General features: G+C 55.3%; 1 long non-coding RNA gene and 1 pseudogene across 1 annotated transcript; both read right to left on the bottom strand.

Annotated features, from left to right (window-relative positions):
- Positions 1-211: 211 nt before the first annotated feature.
- On the bottom strand, positions 212-2,136 carry LOC123569514 (uncharacterized; annotated as a pseudogene).
- A 33-nt stretch (positions 2,137-2,169) lies between these two features.
- LOC135967794 (uncharacterized) lies at positions 2,170-11,894 on the bottom strand. The gene is made up of 3 exons (XR_010582066.1): positions 11,736-11,894; positions 9,123-9,241; positions 2,170-2,184 (listed from the first exon to the last, which is right to left on the bottom strand). It is a non-coding gene; the product is annotated as an uncharacterized lncRNA (long non-coding RNA).
- Positions 11,895-16,874: the final 4,980 nt, after the last annotated feature.

Raw genomic sequence — 16,874 nt, forward strand, 5'->3', positions numbered from 1 at the left:
CCTGGATGTTCCAGGGCAGGAGACCCCCGTGTTGACAAGAGGGAGGTGAGCTAGTGGAGGTGGAGTGGGAGGAAAGTCAGTGGGGACTGTCCCTGTTGTGTGTCCCCTGAAAGCACGCCAAGGCCTGTGTCTCCTACCCAGCCACCTCTGGGTTTCTCAGCCCCCAGCCCTGTGACCCTTTGAGGCACCGGAGCTCCCAAGACACCTCAGCCTCCTTTCAAAGGCATTTTATTGCTTTCACAAGGAGGCCTCCGGAAGCTGGAAGGCTCCACCAGAGAGAGAGAGGAGGCTGCCCGGGGAGGCTGGAGGAGGCGGAGAGGAAAGAGGAAACATTGTGGGGGTAATAGCAAGGGCCCAGGGTCACCCACCTGGAGCGGAAGCCTCCCCTTTGGGCAGGCTGAGAATGACGCAGGCGCCGGCTGCTCTGTGACCCAGCTGACCGAGGGACAGCCCCTGCCCGGGAGCTCCAGCAGCTGCTGCAGCGTCCCTCCTGCCCAAGCAAGGCCACAGGGCCACCCCTCTAATCCGTCCCCAGAGGTCCAGTGCCGCCGCCTCTCCTCCAGCTGCTGCTCAGGGGAGTGAGGTTTCCTGAATGAGGCCACCGGCAGCGGGCGGCCAGCCCCTCTCAGCATGGCGCTTGCCCAGGGCCTGGGCTCCGTCACATGCCAGGATAGTTAGTGGTCACCGTCACCCTGGACAGACCACCTCTGTCCCTTCATGTCAGGTGACCATTATTGGGCCCCCTGAGGCAGAGGAGCGTCTCACCAGCAAGCTCCCAGGGAGGACAGCGTGGTCAGGGCCTGCCCATCCGCCAGCATTCTGGCCCCTAGGCCCGCAGGCTGAGGGCACTGGCAGGCACCAGGACAGGGGCTGGTTTGGCCGAGGAACCTGCTTCTTGGGCAGCACCAGGAAACAGCCGGGAACCAGGACTGGAAAGGGCGGAGACCCTCCCAGCGCCCACATTCATGGCGTGAGCCCTGCGTGGGTGCAGCCCCTTCCGCAGCCCGAATTCCAGGCCCAGCTGCTGCAGGAGGGACCGCCAGCCAGGGGCGCAGGGCAGAGGGTGGGGGAAGGCGCGGCGCTCGCGCTCTTCTTGGTTCTTGCTTGGATGGCGCGGGCTGAGGACCCCCACACATGCGCTGCGGTGCAGAGGTGTTAGGATCCGAGGGGGCTGCAGGTCTGGGCCGGCGCATTCAGGCTCCGGGCGGTGGGGTGGCCTCGGCGTGCGTGGCTCGGTTGTCTGCAGGCAGGCACGCGGCACTGTGAGAAGCGAACGTCCGTGACTTAGTCCAAGGGACCGTTTCTGCATTTTCACGCCAACCTGAAGACCTGCAGCGCAGCCGCGAGACAGGAAGTCGCTGCCAGGTGGGCCGGGACCGCGATCTGAACTCGCCTCTGCGGCCTCCCGCTCTAGCCGCCGGTTCGCAATCCTGGCGTGAACCGGGAGATCAACCTCCGGCGCCCGCCACAGGCGCCCTCCCGCGGGAACCAGCAGGCAGGAGCGGTGCGGGGGCGCCCTCCAGCGACCGTGAACGGGATGGCGGCCGCCCGCCAGGCCCCAAGCGTGGCCGCGTGGGCAGCGCGCGCAGCCGGCAACTGAAAGCCAGGAGCTCCTCCTGGGTGGGCCTTGGGATCCCTTCGCACCCTGTGCGGCCGCCTCGTGGTGAGCGCCCCCGTCCCTCCCCGCAAGGCCGGTGTTCCCAGCTGGATGGGCAGGCAACCTGGGAACCAGAGGGAGCTGCTCCGGTTGGGAGGAGAAAGCCAGCTCGGTTCCCGCCTGAGTCCCGAAGGGGGCCTGGCCAGAGGGAAGGCGCACACTGGGTTCGGGGGGCTGGGGGAGCACAAAGGCAGGAACTGGGGAGCATCAGGCCAGGAGATAGGGGAGAACCTAGGCAGGCGCTGGGGGAGCAGCCAGGCAGGGGCTGAGGAGCAACAGGCCAGGACCTGGGGGAACATCCCGGCCAGGAGCCAGGGGAGCAGCCAGGCAGGAACTGGGGAGCATCAGGGCAGCAGCTGGGGGAGCATCGATGCAGGAGCTGTGTCGCGTGTTATCCCCGTCACCTGGAGTTGTGTGTCCTGGGAGGAGCACAGCATTTCAGGGCCCTCTCTGTACTGGAGCCACCTCTGTGCGTGCATGCCGAATGAGCCATCCTTCCCTCGCAGCTCTCCCAGTGGGACTGAGAACTGTTAGGCACACACCTGGTGAAGCATTGCTGCCCTTTCCCGGGCCCTGGCCTTGCCCTCCCTCCCCGGCCCCTGGCCTTGCCCTCCCTCCCCAGCCCCTGGCAACCTCTTACCTACTTTCTATTTCTGTACTTGCCTATTCTAGATGTTTTATAAGTGAAATCAGACAGAAGTTGTCCTTTGTGACTGGCTCATCTCACTTAGCATAATGTTTTCAGGCCATCTGTGTGTGGTGTGCGTCAGAATTTCCTTCCTTTTTAAGGTTAAATCATAGTCCATTGTATGGAGGGACCACATTTATTACTCCATTTATGGATGGACACATGGGTCGTTTCCACCTTTTCTCTGTGGTGAGTATCGTTGTCAACATTTGGAATAACCCGTGTTGAGGACACTGTTCGTGTATCCTGCCTCCAGTTCTCTGGGTGTGTGACTGCGTGGAACTGCTGGGTAATTCTACCCTCTGCTCTTTGAGAACCACTAAAGTGTTTTTCACAGCGCATGCATTGTGTGAGAGCTCCAATTTCTCCACATCCTCACCAACACTTACTGTTTTTATTATCGTTCTTGTTACACAGCTTTCATTTTTAAAAAGCAATTTTTTTTTTTTTTTTTGAGACGGAGTCTTGCTCTGTCACCCAGGCTGGAGTGCAGTGGCCGGATCTCAGCTCACTGCAAGCTCCGCCTTCCGGGTTTACGCCATTCTCCTGCCTCAGCCTCCCGAGTAGCTGGGACTACAGGCGCCCGCCACCTCGCCCGGCTATTTTTTTTTGTATTTTTTAGTAGAGACGGGGTTTCACCGTGTTAGCCGGGATCGTCTCTCGATCTCCTGACCTCGTGATCCGCCCGTCTCGGCCTCCCAAAGTGCTGGGATTACAGGCTTGAGCCACCGTGCCCGGCCAATTTTTTTTATTTTTTTTATTTTTTTTTGAGACGGAGTCTCACTCTGTCACCCAGACTGGAGTGCAGTGGCACAATCTCGACTCACTGCAGTCTCTGCATCCCAGGTTCAAGCAATTCTCCTGCCTCAGCCTCCCGAGTACCTGGGATTACAGGCACCCGCCACCATGCCCAGCTAATTTTTTGTATTTTTAGTAGAGACAGGGTTTCACCCTGTTAGCCAGCATGGTCTCAATCCCCTGACCTCGTGATCCGCCCACCTCGGCCTCCCAAAGTGCTGGGATTACAGGCGTGAGCCACATCGCCCAGCCCAAAAGCAATATTTTCATACAAACAATATTCTAACACTGACTGAAATAATTCACAGAGATGGAAAAAAAAAATTTTTTTTTGAGACAGGGTCTCATTCTGTCACCCAGGCTGGAGTGCAGTGACACGATCTCGGCTCACTGTGACCTCCACCTTGCCCAGGCTCAAGTGATTCTCCTGCCTCAGCCTCCTGCGTAGCTGAGATTACAGGTGCGCACCACCACGCCCGCCCGGCTAATGTGTGTGTGTGTGTGTGTGTGTTTGTGTGTGTATTTTTTTTTTTTTTTTTTTTTTTTTGAGGCGGAGTCTTGCTCTGTCGCCCAGGCTGGAGTGCAGTGGCCAGATCTCGGCTCACTGAAAGCTCCGCCTCCCGGGTTTACGCCATTCTCCTGCCTCAGCCTCCCGAGTAGCTGGGACTACAGGCGCCCACCACCTCGCCCGGCTAGTTTTTTTGTATTTTTTTAGTAGAGACGGGGTTTCACCGTGTTAGCCAGGATGGTCTCGATCTCCTGACCTCGTGATCCGCCCGTCTCGGCCTCCCAAAGTGCTGGGATTACAGGCTTGAGCCACCGCGCCCGGCCGTGTGTGTATTTTCAGTAGAGATGGGGGTTTCACCATGTTGGCCAGGCTGGTATCGAACTCCTGCCTGCGGTGCTGGGATTATAGCTGTGAGCCACCATGCCCAGTCACAATATTTTTTATTTACCTCCAACCCCACCACCTAGAGATGACCACTGCTAATTTTTGTGGATAGTTTTTGGCAACAGGCTTGTTTGCTTTCTAAGCACTGTTGTTTTGTTTTGTTTAGAGACAGGATCTCGCTCTATGGCCCAGGCTGGAGTGCAGCGGCGCAATCACAGCTCACTGTAGCCTCCACCTCCCGAGCTCAAGCGGTCCTCCCGCCTCGGCCTCCCGAGTGGCTGGGACGACAGACACGGGCCCCCTCCAGTCAAGCACTGTTTTTCTGACCCGCAGGATGGGAGCAGGGAGAGCGGGGCTGGCCGGGGGTCGACGGGGAGGCCCTGCGAGGGGCAGGCCCGGCCAGGTGGGACGGGGCTCCGCGTCTCTCTGCCGGCGCTTCTGCGCACGGGCTCACTACTGGGGGCGGCCGGGATCACGGACTCGCTGGCCTCGTCTCCGGAGCGGCAGCGGGCGGCTTGAAGGTACGACCCCGCGGGCCGGCGCAGGCCTCCCCAGGCCGCGAGACCCGGCCGGAGACTGACCCTCCCCGCCCCTAGCCCCAGAGGCCCGCGGCGAGCCAGAAGCCACGCACCCATTGGCCGAGAGCGCGGCCGCCCGGGCCAATCACAGGGCGCGAGGTGGGGACAGCGTCAGGCGCGTGCGCACTCGGCCCTCCCCGGCGGTCTGCGGACGGACGCAGCGCAGGCTTCTGGAGTCGGGGCGCCGTCCTGCCTCCCGGCGGGCCGGGAAAAGCGTCTCATACATGCGCTCCCCGCGGCCCGCGACCCCCAGCCCTCGGCCTAGCCCCAGGCGGGTCTATCGCGCTGTCCCCAACCCCGGACGGGCCTCCTCCAGCTGCCGGGTGGAGAGGCTGGGGGGCTTTTCCCGAGGTCGGCGGGAAGGCTGAGAGCCCAGGCCCCATCGCGCCCGAGGAGACGGCCCCTCGCGGGCTCTAAAGGCCCCGGGGCCGCCGGGATGTTCCGGGGCCGGGTTGTGCCCGCTCCAGTTTCCGGCTCCGCTGCCCTCGGGCACTGTCCCCTCCGGCCCTACCTTGGTCTGGGAGAGGTCGCTAAGGGGGCAGAGGGCGCTGCTAGGGGGCCCTGCGGGTCTCCCAGCCTCGGCCCCCCCAGGTGGCCCGAGCGGAGCTCTGCACAAAGTCCTCAGGTAGCCGCGGCCTTGGTTCCGACAAAACCCCTCGCACTGACCGGGCCTCAACTGACCTGGGCAGCCTACTGACCCGACCCCGACGCCTGGGCCCTCCAGGCCTCTCAGGGTCTCCAGGAAAGGGAATGGGCTGCGGGGCACAGCGAGGCTGGACAGCGGGCACTGGCCCAGGACTCCCCTTGCCCAGAGGAGAACATGGAGGCTGAGCCGCCGGGGAGCCCAGCTTGATGCCAGGAGCACTTTGCAGAGAGACACGGGTGGGGGCTGGCAAGCAGTTCACCCCTATGCAGTAACGGGAGAGCACTAAAGTCAGCAGCACGCCCCCGCCCCAACCAAGGCCACTGCCACCTCCCACCATCCCGACCGTCCTTTGATCCCTCAACCCTTGTTGCTGTGGGGGCTTGGGGATATGTTAGATTCTCACTGGCGCGGATCTTTGCTCCCCAAGGGCCGCCTGGCTGTAGAGCAGGACCCCCAGGTCCTGGAGAGAAGGGCAGAGGCGGGCCGACCAGGAGCTCTGCAGAGGAGCCAACTCTGGCCTGCGGACCCAGGGTTCTCACCAGCATGTAAACCTCTGGGTCACAAGGCTTGGAGCTCCATGCTCTGGCAAACTGGGCCTCATACCACCTGTCTGCCCTGCACCTGGAGAGTTGACAGTCTACACGCCCAGCACTCAGAGCAGAAGCCAAAGCATTCCCGGAACCCACAGACCCCCAGCTAGCCTGGCCCCCTGCCCCAGCCCCCCCGGCGCTGACCTGGCCTCCCTGCAGCTCCTGGAATGCACCCAGGCTGTGCTCGCCCCGGGGCCTCTGCGTGCCCATCCCTCTGAGGACTGCTCTTCTTGCTCTAGGCGCCCCCATGTCCTCCCACAAATCTTTGCTCACATGTCTTCTCAGAGGGCCCCCACACCCCTGTCTAAATGTTCAGTCCCCTCTCCCACTCCTCATTCCCCTCAAGCCCAATTCCTGCTTGGGTTCTGGTAGCTGGCGCCCCCTTCCCGGCTGCTGAGGACCTGAGCTCTTTCTGCCCCTCTGTTTCCTGCCGCATCCTGCCTGGCTCCCAGGAGGCCTCTCTAAGCATTTTCTGACAACAAAGCTGCAGCTGCAGATGCCCCATAAGATTCCAGGCCAGCGTCAGCCCTCCTCACCCGCATGTACCACAGCTAAAGCACGCATGAGCACCGCTGAACGCCACCAGTTCAGCTGCCAGAGGGCTGCATCCGTCGGCAAGGGAAATGGGGACCCTTCCATAGAAAACAGGCAAAGACTGAGCGGACATTCACAATGGCCCCAAACAAATGGAAAGAAGCTCACGCCCTCCAAAAACCAAAGACATGCAAATTCACACAGCCAGGAAGTGTCATTTCTCACCTTCCGAACTGGCAAACATGGACCAGGGTGGTCCTGGGTGTTGGTGGGGATGCTGGCAAGGTGCCCTCAGGGAGGGAGGGCACAGCCCTGGGGGATCATCTGAGCCTGCAGGGCACCTATTCGTGCCAAGGAATCAGGAGCCACAGCCCCCTGGGGACCCCATTAGCCTCACTGCGGCTAGGCCCGGAGAAGCCCCTCAGTGTGAGGACGCAGGAGCACTCAGCCCCAGCACAGGCCTATGACCTATTCCAGGGCCAGGACTGTTCCTTCCTGCCCCAGCTCCTTGCCTGTCTCTCTGTCCCAGTGCAGTTAATACTGGATGTTTCTGAGTCACCAGCTCGAGGGCATGTGGCCCTTCAGCCTGGTCAGGGGCCCCCCAGTTGGGGTGGGTGGCTTGGCTCATGACCTCGGTGGAGGGGTCCCTGGGCACCCTGCAGGTGGCAGGAGGAAGCCAGAGTGGCCCCAGAAACACTCCTTAAAGGGCCAATAAATCACAGCCCCGTCTGCCTGCCCCCTCCACATCGCTGCCTGACGTTTTTTATATTGATGCATTAATTTATCTTTAAAAATGGGCAACACTGCTTGTTTGATTTCCACAGAGGCCACACGGGGCAGAGAGTGACAAATTATTTCCTGACCCTCGAGTGGCTGATGTAATGAGTTCCCCACGCTGAAGACCCATGTCCCCGGCTCCCAGACCCTCCTCGGTTTGGCTTGGGGCCACTCTCTGGTGCTGGGACGTCACTAATGCTGTCCTTGACAGGTGACTTGTCTGAAGCCTGGGACGCCCATCCGTCTGGGACCTGTATCAGGACTGCATGACCTTGCCCCCTGCACTCTCTTCCATGCCTTACAGGGGGCTGGGGGCCAGGTGGGGGTAGAGGCACTGCCCCTTCCTGGGGCCTGACGAGGCTGTGACCTCAGCTCATGGGGACAGTTTGGATGCTGCTCATTCGTTTGCCTACATCGCCAGGACAGTCAGGATCTGGGAGCATCACAAAAAAGGGAGTTATTCACAGCAAATATGAGTGTGTTCAAAAATAAATCCGAAGGCAGCTTCCATAAGAATTCTTTGTCTACTCTGGACGGGCAGAGGCCATCTGAGCTCGGGACCTCCCAAGAAGGGATTCAGAGGAACCACATTCCGCTTTCTAAGCGTGACCCTCAATCTGCTCCAAGTGGACTTGAGACATCTTAATAGCAACACCGACTAGCTACTAAAACAAACACAGACAGGCCGGAGCACGTGTGCACACACACACACACACACACACAGCAGAGCAGCAGCCATCCAGGGTGGGTAGCCTCCCAGAGGGCCCGCAGGCCCGAACCTCTGTCCTCCTGTCGGCCACACCCCACCAAGGGAGGGTCTGTGTAATCAGTAGAGCAGGGCAGAGGCGCCAGGAGGCCAGTTTAGAGAGACACAGCACACAGCAGCTTCCGTCCTGGTTCTCCTTCTCCCTCTCTCCCTCTCTCCCCCACCTCTCTCCCCGCCCCCCCCGCCCCCCCACCCCGTGCCATCTCTCGTTTCCCTTCCTCTACATGGGGAGGAACTCACTCTCTGCCGACAGCCAGGGGAAAAAGCTTGGAAGTGGATTTTCCAGCCCGGCATGCAGCCTCGTGGAAGACCACCCAGGTGAGTTGCTTCCTGTGCCTCAGCTGCTGAGACATGATAGCTGCTTGCTGTAAGCCCCTATGTTTTGGAGTAATTTGTTACACAGCAGTAGAGGGCCAATGCACTGCTAAAGCAGCAGCAGGAGCAGGTGCAGCCAGGCACCTAAGAGGAGCTGGTTATAAATACCGGGGAGTGGCTCAGCCTGTAATCCCAGCACTTTGGGGCCGAGGATGGAGCCAGCCTGGGCAACATAGTAAAACCCCGTCTCTACAGAAAATTTAAAAAATAAAACAGCCAGGCGTGGATCTGATGCTTCCGTGAGGACTTTGAATCTCCAGGCAGTGACAAAGAAGATGTCAGAGACTCAGGATCAACAGCAGCTGGGCCACTCCCCCTCCCCCACTGAGCCACTCCGAGTGTGGGCGACCCTTCCTTGGGTTCCTTCCCACCTTCTGAAAAGGGTTCTGTTGGGCCAGGCGCGGTGGCTCAAGCCTGTAATCCCAGCACTTTGGGAGGCCAAGACGGGCGGATCACAAGGTCAGGAGATCGAGACCATCCTGGCAAACATGGTGAAACCCCGTCTCTACTAAAAAAAATACAAAAAACTAGCCGGGCGCGGTGGCGGGCGCCTGTAGTCCCAGCTACTCAGGAGGCTGAGGCAGGAGAATGGTGTAAACCCGGGAGGCGGAGCTTGCAGCGAGCTGAGATCCGGCCACTGCACTCCAGTCTGGGCGACAGAGCGAGACTCCGTCTCAAAACAAAAAAAGAAAAGAAAAGAAAAGAAAAGAAAAGGGTTCTGTCGACTGTGGCTTCAGTGGGACCTGATCACATCCCCAAGACTGCCTTTTTTCACTTTGTTACCGAGGGTTGGGCATCTGGTTACTGAGGGTGGTGCGCACCTGTAGACGCAGCTATGCCAGAGGCTTGATGCAGGAGGATCACTCGGACCACGGAGTTCCAGGCTGCAGTGAGCTGTGATCACACCACTGCACTCAAGCCTGGGCAACAGAGAAAGACCCTGTCTCAAAAAAGAAAGAACAAATGAATGAGAAAGAAAGAAGGAAGGAAGGAGAGAGAAGGAGAAAGAAAGAAAGAAAGAAAAAGAAAGAAAGAAAAGAAAGAAAGAGAGAGAGAGGAAGGAAGGAAGGAGAGAGAAAGAAAGGAAGAAAGAGAAAGAAAGAGAGAAAGAGAAAGAAAAGAAAATAAAGAGGGGGGAGGTAGGCGTGGTGGCTCACACCTGTAATCTCAACACTTTGGGAGGCCGAGACGGGCGGATCACAAGGTCAAGAGATTGAGACCATCCTGGCCAACATGGTGAAACCCCCTCTACTAAAAATACAAAAAATTAGCCAGGCTTGAAGAGAATTGCTTGAAGTCGGAGGAAGAGGTTGCAGTGAGCTGAGATCGCACCACTGCACTCCAGCCTGGGGACAGAGCAAGGCTCCGTCTCAAAAAAAAAAAAAAAAAAAGAAAACACAGGGAAGAGGAGGGAGAGAGGAGACCTCAGAGTTGCGCAGCTCTCCTTTTCTGACCCAGGACATCAGGTGAAGCCCCGCATTTGTGGCCATAGCCCTGGGATGGATGGAGCCCAAACACCCTCCTCTCCATGTCTCCATATCCTGGGGGCTGCAGGCCCAAGCTATCTGGTCCCTGGCAGGAGTCAGCTGTCTGGTCCTCCCCTCATTCATTTGCACATGGTGTTCCTTCTGCCCAGAAAATTCTTGGCCCTCCCATGTATCAGAAGCCACACGCTCACCTTCCAGGGCACTTCTGCCCACACGAGCATTTCCTCCATCATGGAAGGAGGGCCATCCCCTGCAGCAGACAGTACTACAGGCTTCAGGGAGCTGCCCTTCACCAGAGGGGCTGTCTGCAGACCCACCCACACGCCTGGAATACCATGGCACTTAGTAAATATTTGCTGACTCAGGGCATGCAGGTCAACTCTCTGGTCTCTGCTAGGAACCAGAAAGTGGGGGGTGTGGTGGTAACAGGACTTATTTACACAGGTTAACAACCTGCCGGTGAGGTAGGAAGCTGCCACCACACTGATTAAGAAACTGAGGCACAAGGAGGTTGTATAACTTGACTCAGATTGCACAGCTATTAAGTGGCAGGGCCAGGACACAATCCAGGTAGGCTGGCTCTGCATCTACACTCTTAACCACTGCACTTGCTGCTTTCCTGGAACAAAACCACCTGCTTGTCGGGTGCCTGCCTCCATCAGCGCCTGCCCCACGCCCGCCAGCCAACCGGGTCAGTGCGGCCTCTGCTCCATCATGATTGGTTCAGGCAATCCAGGCCTCAGCCAATCAGAACGCAGCTCTCTGATCCAGCCCGCCCGGAGCGCCTGGGTTCTGCTGTTTCCCAGCGTGGTGGCCTGGAGATGTCTCGCTCCCTGTCGCCCAGGCTGGAGTGCAGCTGGACATTCTCAGCTCACTGCAATCTCTGCCTCCCGGGTTCAAGCGATTCTCCTGCCTCAGCCTCCCAAGTACCTGGGATTACAGTAGGTGGCTCACGCCTGTAATCCCAGCACTTTGGGAGGCCTAGGCAGGCGGATCACGAGGTCAGGAGTTTGAGACCAGCCTGGCCAATATGGTGAAACCCCGTCTCTACTGAAAATACAAAAATTAGCCGGGCGTGCTGGCGTGAACCTGTAGTCCCAGCTATTCAGGAGGCTGAGGCAGGAGAATCGCTTGAACCCGGGAGGCAGAGGTTGCAGTGAGTCGAGATAATGCCACTGCACTCCAGCCTGGGTGACAGAGCGAGACTCCGTCTCAAAAAAAAAAAAAAAAAAAAAAAGAAAGAAAAGTGAGAACCTCTGTTTGCCATACAGCTTCATGCAAATACATGCATTGATCTACAGAGGCAGGCCCACGGGGTATCCAAGTAAGAACGTGGTGCTAGTGAGGAATAAATTCAGATGCAAGCAGCAGAATACCCAACTGATAGGAGATTCAATGTATGGAGGCTTTTCTTCTTTTTCGTGTAACTAGAAATCTGGAGGTGGGAGTTATCCCCATCACTACCCAGACCCCTTCAGTCTCTCTGCTCCGACATCCTTGGCAGGTGGGCTTTGGTACGTTGTTTACAGGGCAGCTGCTGGAACTCCATATACCACACACACCGCTACAGTCAAGGCACAAAGAAAGGATGAAGAGACAGCGCCAGTCACATCTGTGCCCTTTTATAGGGAAAGACAAACCTGCCCTAGAAGCCCCTGCAGTGGATTCCCCCAGGCCTCAACGGCCACCCATGATCGGGCATCCTATGAGGGATTTGGAGACGGCAGAGAGCCAGGTTGTCATGACAGCATTGGCCAAGCATGCTTCATTCCCAGGGTCTTGGCAGCCCTCCAAAAAGTAGAGTTCCATAGGCAGGAAAGAAGGGGAGCAGATTTTGGTGGGCGGCAGGTCTGCCTGCCACAGGTGGAAAGACAAGACATGGGGAGGTTCGCAGATTACCCACGGGAGTGGGGATCAGATCAAGGGCTGCCTGGCTGGGTACAATACCTGAGATCCTGCTGCACAGCTGGATGAGGGAAGAGTCCTGCTGCTGCGGCTGCTGCTCTAGCCCCCTCAGCAACAGCATGGATGTCACAGATGCCAGCCACCAGATGTCCACTAGCCTCACTGCCACAACCTGTTCTATGCTGCTCCTGCTTATGGTGTGAAGACACCACAGGCTTCCAACTGAAGGTTGGAGGTGGATGCACCTGATTGGTGGAGCCTGGGCCATGTGACTGAGTCCTGACAGCAAGGGATGCTGGGAAAGTTAGTATCTACCATTTTTCAATTTATACAGAAAGATGAGTCCTGCTTTGCAAAATGGAGATTAACTTTAGGTGAAAAGGAGATTCCTTATACATGCAGGGAGCATAAGTTGGCACAACTTTTTGGAAAGTAATGTGGCAATACATATGAGCATCCTAAAAAGGCTATAGCCTGGTCGGGCCTGGTGGCTCATGCCTGTAATCCTAGCACTTTGGGAGGCCGAGGTGGGCAGATCTCGAGGTCAAGAGATGGAGACCATCCTGGCTAACACGATGAAACCCCGTCTCCACTAAAAATACAAAAAATTAGCCGGGCATGGTGGCTGGCACCTGTAGTCCCAGCTACTCAGGAGGCTGAGGCCGGAGAATGGCGTGAACCCAGGAGGTGGCGGAGCTTGCAGTGAGCAGAGATCGCACTACTGCACTCCAGCCTGGGCTACAGAGCAAGACGCCGCCTCAAAAAAAAAAAAAAAAAAAGGTAGTGGCTGGCGTGCTGGGAAACCTTTAACACTCATGACATCATGACAGAGATGACAGCTGATTATAACCACAATCATGTGGGAGAAACTGGCTCGTCCAATGAAGAGAGTAAGTGAATCTCAGCCCAGCCATCCTGCAATGAATATTTAATAACCCAGGGAAAAAAGCTTAAGTTCTAATGGCAAATGGAAAGATTAGGATATACCTGTAGTTGTCTTGGCAAAGTCTTACAAGGTATTATTTATTGAAAGCAACAAGTCAGTTGTGCAAGCCTGCCTGATTTGAAATTAGTTGGCAGGAATGTTTGGAAAATTCCTCATATTTTAAAAAACTTCCCCTTGAAAATTAGGAAAAGCCTGAAAATGAATAAACCTGGGAGAAAGTTGAAGATGGTTGGCCGAGAGGTTTGAAAATGTGGGCATTCCCAGACAAGTTCACAATGATGCCGTAAATAAGAATGCTTGCGGCCTGGCTCAATGGCTTATGCCTATAATCCCAGCACTTCGGAAGCCTGACGTGGGAGGATTGCATGAGACCGAGAGTTCAAGGCGAGCCTGGGCAACATGGTGAGACCCTACAAAATAATTAAAAATTAACCAAGCATGGTGGCTCACACCTTTAGCTCCAGCTACATGGGGATGTTTGAGCCCAGGAGGTCAAGGCTGCAGTGAGCTATGTTTGCACCACTGCACTACAGACTGGGTGACAGAGTGAGACCCTATCTCAAAGAGAAAAAAAAAAAAAAATGGAGGCCAGGCGTAGTGGCTCATGCCTGTAATCCTAGCACTTTGGAAGGCCTATGTGGGCGGATCACTTGAGGTCAGGAGTTGGAGACCAGCCTGGCCAAAATGGTGAAACCCCATCTCTGCTAAAAATACAACAAAAATTTGCTGGGTCTGGTGCCACACGCCTGTAATCCCAGATACTCAGGAGGCTGAGTCAGGAGAATCGCTTGAAGCTGGGAGGCAGCTATGTCAGTGAGCCAAGATTGTGACACTGCACTCCAGCCTGGGCAACAGAGCAAGACTCCATCTCAAAAAAAAAAAAAGACAAGGACTGAGGAACACAGTGTCTCAAAAAAATATATATATATATAGGATCATTAGGTGAAGTTCCTTGCAAGGTTTGAGGCCAGAAGTTTGAGACGGCCTCAGCAACACAGTAAGACCCTGTTTCTAAAAAAAAAAAAAAAAAAAAAAAGGCCGGGCGCGGTGGCTCACACCTGTAATCCCAGCCTCCTTTGGGAGGCCGAGGCGGGCGGATCACGAGGTCAGGAGATCGAGACCATCCTGGCTAACACGGTGAAATCCCGTCCCTACTAAAAATACAAACAATTAGCTGGGCATGGTGGCCGGCGCCAGTAGTCCCAGCTACTCGGGAGGCTGAGGCGGGAGAATGGCGTAAACCCGGGAGACAGAGCTTGCAGTGAGCCGAGATTGCACCACTGCACTCCAGCCTGGGCGACAGAGCAAGACTCCATCTCAAAAAAAAAAAAAAGGTAATTGCATTGGCCAGGTGTAATGGTGTGCACCTGTACCCCTAGCTACTCAGGAGGCTGAGGCATAAGGATCACTTGAGTCCAATAGGTCAAAGCTGCAGTGAGCCATGATTGCATCAACGCATCCTGCGCAACAGAATGAGACCCCATCTCTTAAATAAATACATACGTACATAAGTATCAGGTCATGGAAGAATATATCATTTTTTTTTCTTTTTTGAGATAAGGTCTCACGCTGTGGTCCAAGGCTGGAGTGCAGTGGCACAATCTTGGCTCACGGCAGCCTTGACCTCAAGAGCTCAAGTGATCCTTCTGTCTCAGCCTCCGGAGTAGTTGGGACCACAGGCACACACCACCACACCTAGCTAATTGTGTTTCTTTTTTGTAGAGATGAGGTCTTGCTATGTTTCCCAGCCTGGTCTCAAACCCCTTGGCTCAAGTGGTCCTCCTGCCTTGGCCTCCTAAAGTGCTAGGATTACAGGTGTCAACCACCGAACCTGACTGCAAGAATATATTCTTTATGTGTAAAATATTTTATTTTATTTTATTTTATTTATTTATTTATTTTTAATTTTTTTTTTTTTGAGACGGAGTCTCACTCTGTCGCCCAGGCTGGAGTGCAGTGGCGCGATCTCAGCTCACTGCAAGCTCCACCTCCCGGGTTCACGCCATTCTCCTGCCTCAGCCTCCTGAGTAGCTGGGACTACAGGTGCCCACAATATTTTAAAATATACATTTCGGGACAGGCACAGTGGCTCACGCCTGTAATCCCAGCACTTTGGGAGGCCAAGGCAGGTGGATCACCTGAGGTCAGGAGTTCAAGACCAGCCTGGCCAACATGGTGAAACCCCGTCTCTACTAAAAATACAAAAAAAAAATTAGCCAGGCGTAGTGGCGCATACCTGTGATCCCAGCTACTCGGGAGGCTGAGGCAGGAGTATTGTTTGAGCCAAGGAGCCCAGGAGGTTGTAGTGAACAAGATCTCACCATTGCACTCCAGCCTGGGTAACCAACTCTGTCTCAAAAAAAAAAAAAAAAAAAAAAAAAAAAAAAATACACACACACACACACACACACACACACACACACACACACTACAAAGTATAGAAGGGACTTCTGCTTCTGGCCGTCATTGGGTAACTGGTATGGGACTTGCTCTCCTGCCGTATACAACTAGAAAACTAGAAAGAAAAGTCATGAAGCAATCACTGTTTTTAAACACAGGACAATAGGCAGCGCAGGACCATGACCCCTAAGAGATCACAACTGATGTGAGCCCTGCAGTTATCGTGGCTTCCTAACTGCAGGTCTTTCTGGACTGAGACACAGAACACAGACATCTCATGAACTGAGACGTGGAGACTGGAGTTTGAAGAGGCTGAAGTGATTGGAATTTGCACGGCAGAGTGTGCCTGTGTGGAGGTAGCAATGCAGATGATGAGTTATAGAAATCTATATAGAGGTCCCCTTAAGGATTTTGCTGCATCTTTTTTTTTTTCTTTTTTTTTTTTTTTTTTGAGACGGAGTCTCGCTCTGTCACCCAGGCTGGAGTGCAGTGGCCGGATCTCAGCTCACTGCAAGCTCCACCTTCCAGGTTCACGCCATTCTCCTGCCTCAGCCTCCCGAGTAGCTGGGACTACAGGCGCCCGCCACCTCGCCCGGCTAGTTTTTTGTATTTTTTAGTAGAGACGGAGTTTCACCGTGTTAGCCAGGATGGTCTCGATCTCCTGACCTAGTGATCCGCCCGTCTCAGCCTCCCAAAGTGCTGGGATTACAGGCTTGAGCCACCGCGCCCGGCCTTTGCTGAATCTTAAACTGTGCATATGTACAAGGAAAACCCATGAGACTCAGCAAAGAGTGACAGCTGGACAGCTGTGACATGGAGTGAGTGACAGGGCTCACAGAAGACTGAGAGACATTTGGGTTTCCAACAGACTTCACCAGCACTCAGGGCATAGAGTGAAGATTACAGAAGTGTCTCACCTTGGTAGCAAATCTAAACTATCCCAGAATAAACGCACAATCTAAGGTCGGGCACAGTGGCTCACGCCTGTAATCCCAGCACTTTGGGAGGCTGAAGCAGGTGGATCACCTGAGGTCAGGAGTTCAAGACCAGCCTGGCCAACGTGGCCAAACCTTGTCTCTACTAAAAATACAAAAATTAGCTGGGTGTGGTGGCACATGCCTGTAATCCCTCACCCAGCCAAAAAATTTTAAAAGACTGACAATACCGAATGTTGAAAGAGAGCTACTGGAACTCTCATACATTGCTGATGTGAGTGTAAAATAATATAACCACTTTGGAAAACCATTTGACAGTTTCTTATAATGTTAAATGTCCACTTACCATATGATCCAGCAATTCCACTTGTAAGTATTTACCCAAGAGAAATGAAAGCATATGTTCACATAAAGACTTGTACATGGCCGGGCGCGGTGGCTCAAGCCTGTAATCCCAGCACTTTGGGAGGCTGAGACGGGCGGATCACGACGTCAGGAGTTCGAGACCATCCTGGCTAACACGGTGAAACCCCGTCTCTACTAAAAAATACAAAAAACTAGCCGGGCGAGGTGGTGGGTGCCTGTAGTCCCAGCTACTCCGGAGGCTGAGGCAGGAGAATGGCGTAAAAACCCGGGAGGCGGAGCTTGCAATGAGCTGAGATCCGGCCACTGCACTCCAGCCTGGGTGACACAGCAAGACTCCGTCTCAAAAAAAAAAAAAAAAAAAAAAAAGACTTGTACATGGGCCAGGCATGGTGACTCACGCCTCTAATCCCAGCCCAGAGGCTGAGGCAGGTGGACCACTTGAGGTCAGGAGTTGGAGACCAGCCTGGCCAACATGGTGAAGCCCCGTCTCTACTAAAAATACAAAAATTATCCAGATGTGGTGGTGTGTACCTG

Source organism: Macaca fascicularis, chromosome 16 (genome assembly GCF_037993035.2).
Source record: "Macaca fascicularis isolate 582-1 chromosome 16, T2T-MFA8v1.1".
Lineage (NCBI taxonomy): Eukaryota > Metazoa > Chordata > Mammalia > Primates > Cercopithecidae > Macaca > Macaca fascicularis.